At 44.8% G+C, this 3854-nt stretch overlaps 2 pseudogenes; both read left to right on the forward strand.

Annotated features, from left to right (window-relative positions):
* The first annotated feature begins 477 nt into the window (after window positions 1-477).
* On the forward strand, window positions 478-1507 carry LOC147991286 (uncharacterized; annotated as a pseudogene).
* Window positions 1508-1723: 216 nt separating this feature from the next.
* Window positions 1724-2635, forward strand: LOC147991287 (protein FAR1-RELATED SEQUENCE 5 pseudogene; annotated as a pseudogene).
* The last annotated feature ends 1219 nt before the right edge of the window (window positions 2636-3854 follow it).

Raw genomic sequence — 3854 nt, forward strand, 5'->3', positions numbered from 1 at the left:
AACATAAACGGCGATGAAAAACATATAACTATAATCTGTCCTCCAATTCTTCTTTCTTCTTTCACCTGGATTTTCCTTCTCAAATGTAGCATCCAATTATGTGCAGAAAAATCTGAAAAGAGCTCCTTGTGAAATGGAAACCTACAGATCATTGCAACAAAACAAAAAGGGAAAAAGTCAGAAAAACTCTGTAGCAAAAAGAAGTCATGCTTTTGCCAGTTATTTATTGCAAACTGTGCAACTAACATAACAAATCTGTGCAAACAAAAAATTTCATAACTGTTATAATAAAGATTATGCTACGGTCATGTTGCTTTTGGAACTAAGATTATCACAAAATGGTGTGCAACTGCCTATTTACTAAGTTTTTAGGTTGTTTGAAACACTCTTTTTCTGTGGTTACCAACAGATGACATCAATTTCTTCTTTTTTATATGTGCAGGGAGTGTGTGGCAGCATCCAAAAACAAGGAAAAAAATGCTTGATCTTAATGAGTTGCCTCCAGATCTCAATGAGCTTCCTCATGATATGGATCAGCAGCAACCCAGCATACAACAAGGAAATTGGACAGAAAATGGTCGATTTGTTTACTACACGCATGCAAGTCGTGATGGTAACCCTACGGGCCAAGACAATGTGGCAGGCCAGTCATCAGCCCGTGGTGCCCCTGTAGTGGTGTCTTTGCAGTCAGAGAGCCATACTCTTGATGACACAGGAACCGAGGCAAATGTTCCTAGTCCAACCAGGACTGAGCTAGGAGCTGGGGCTGTTGACAGAGCTGTGCAAGTAGAAGAAGGAGAGGATGAGGCTGGTTCTCAACCTATGGAACCCTATGTTGGCATGAGGTTTGACAGCCTTCAAATTGCTAAGGATCACTACAACAGCTACGCACTACGGATGGGTTTCTCTATCAAGATGAACACCTCTAGACGGACACCCCGCACCAATGAATTGATAAAACAACAGTTTTCCTGCAACAAGTTCAAGAAGGCCAAAGCTGATGATGGAGGAGCTGAGGCTCCTCCTGTCCTGGACCCTATTCCAGATCCAAAATCTGTTAACAGTGATGAGGAGATGGAAGAAGAACCTCCAATATTTGCTGAAGAGGAGGCTGGTACTAGTAAGAAGAAGAAGAAGCGCAAACGTGAGACAATAAAGCAGACTGAATGCAAGACGAAAATGTTGGTGAAGCTCATAGATGGGCGATGGGAGGTGACGCACTTTGTTCATGACCACAATCATCCGCTCGTGAACAAACCTTCATTGTCCAAATACTTGAGATCCCACCAAGGCATCTGACCTGATGAAAAGGAGTTTCTGCGCATCTTGTATAACTGCAACTTGACTACAGGTGTGGTGTTTTTCTATATCCCTTGAAGAATTAAGTTTCCCTCTAGGCAGTCCAGTGTGCAACTGTTATGGTACTACTGTGCAACTGAAATGGCTTAACTGTGCAACTGGTGTCCAACTTCCCATGCTTTTTGTATATCACTTTTGGTGCTTCTTGTGCAACTAGATTGTCTTTACTGTAAAACTACACAATGTCCTGTATGCAAAAACTGCAAAGTGTTTTTAAAAAGGTGCAGCTAGGTGTCCATTTCCTACGATTGTCTTCTGTGCCAACACGTGTCCTATTACTGTGTAGCTGGATGTGCACATTTGTGCAACTAAAAAAAGGATATACTATTTGTTTTTGTATTATGCAGGACGAATGATGCATGTAATGGCAGAGTTCTATGGATCTGAGATGATGGTGCCGTTCGGACCAAAGGCAATAACAAATCTTTGTACAAGTTTCCGTAGAGATGACACAAAGGAGGGTGATCTGATTGAGACAATTGCGTACTTCAAGGATATACAAAAAACTGATCCAGACTTCTTCTATAAGGTGAAATATGATGAAGAGGACATAGTTGTCAACATATTTTGGGTGGATGGCTTAGCTCAAAAAGCTTATGCGGAGGCGTACCACGATTGCATATCGTTTGACACCACCTACATGACCAACATGTACAATATGCCGTTCGCGCCTTTCATAGGAATAAACCGACATGGCCAATCTTTCATGCTGGGTTGTGCGTTTGTGAGGCACGAGTTGGCATTGAGCTTTGATTGGGTCTTTGGAGCATTCCTAGAGGCTATGGATGGCAAACCTCCTGACAACTTCATCACCCATCAGGATGGTGCAATGAGACAGTCAATACAGAGCATCATTCAAACCACCGTGCACCGCTGTTGTCGATGGCACATCATGAAAAAGGCTCAGGAAAAGGTTGGTTGGCTGCTGTGCCGGAATCCAGGACTCTCTGATGATTTCAACAAGTGTGTTGACTTCAGCTTCACTATAGACAAGTTTGAGCAGAATTGGGCTGGGTTAATGATGAAGTATGAGGCTATGACACACACGCACTTTGAGAAGTTGTACGAATACAGGTCAACTTGGGTGCCGTGCTACTTCAAACACAGGTTCTTCCCCTTCATCCAGTCTACACAGCGTAGTGAGGGGTTCAACGCCGTCCTGAAAAGATATGTGAACCCACACAACTCAATGCCGAACTTCGTCAAGCAATATGAAAAAATCCAGAACCACATCCTTGCCAAGGAAGGCTGCAATGATTACAGGACAACACCTTGAGATTGAGTTGTGGTCCAACTTCCCAATAGATAAGCAAGCTTACAAAACCTATACTATGGACCTTTATCGCAAGTTCAGAGAAGAGTTTGAGCTGATTGGACGTTATAATGCATTCCAAGTTGGTGCTGATGTATTTGATCTCAGACCGAACCAGGAATTTGTTGCCAAATATGGTTCTCGAAACTACTTGGTGCAGGCAAGGGTGGAGGAGGGTTCCTATTTGTGTGAGTGCTGTAAAATGGACAAGGACAACATCCTCTGTTTCCACATCCTCAAGGTGTTCACCCATGTTGGAGTTGATGTCATACCGGAAAGGTACCTACTAAGACTGTGGACACCTACTGCTGTACCTAGTGCGCCAGGGACTGGTTATGAGCAACCGGATGAAATGCCTCCTCAATGAAAGAAGTAGATAAGGGAGAGGAACATGATATACGATTTTTGGGAACTAGCAAAGTTTGCGAGTGGTTCTGATCCAGCACAAGCTATTGTATACAAGCATATGCTTGCAGCACGTACCGAGATCAGTCACCTGAACAAGTCCAAGAAAAAGAAAAAACCGACTGCTGCAACGGGGCCATCAGATGATGGCAACCCTCGAGGACCTCCTCCACCTCCAGGCAACAATCAGGGGGCTCATCATCTAGGTAATTACCTGCCCCAACTCCTGATCTAACTAGGTGTGTAACTTCAGTTGCACACATCATTGTGCCCAGTTGCACACACCATGGTAGCCACTTGGACAGAACATACTGCCTAGTTGTGCACGCTGTGTTAGTTCAAGCATCAAGATAACACACCTAACTTATTTTTCCAGTTCTGGATATAGGTGATGTCAACCCTCAAGGACCTCCTCCCCTTCCTGGCTGTACACGGCATCCTCCGCCACCTCCCCCCGCGCGCTCCTCCCAATGGCCCTACAGGCAGCACTCAGGGGGCTCATCGTCCAGGTAATTACCTGCCCCCAACTCCCCATCAAACTAGGTCTGTAACTCCAGTTGCACACATCATGGTGCTCAGTTGCACCAAACAGGCTACCTAGTTGCGCACGCTGTGTTAGTTCGAGCATCAAAAGATAAACACAACTGACTTGTTTGTCCTGTTCTGCTTATAGGTGATGCCAACCCTCAAAGACCTCCTCCCCCGCCAGGCCCAACTAGCAGTGCCCTTTGTGCTACTCCCAATGGACCTACAGGCAGGACTCAGGGGGCTCATCACC

Source organism: Triticum urartu, chromosome 1A, assembly GCF_056163025.1.
Source record: "Triticum urartu cultivar PI428250 chromosome 1A, HENAU_Tu73, whole genome shotgun sequence".
NCBI lineage: Eukaryota > Viridiplantae > Streptophyta > Magnoliopsida > Poales > Poaceae > Triticum > Triticum urartu.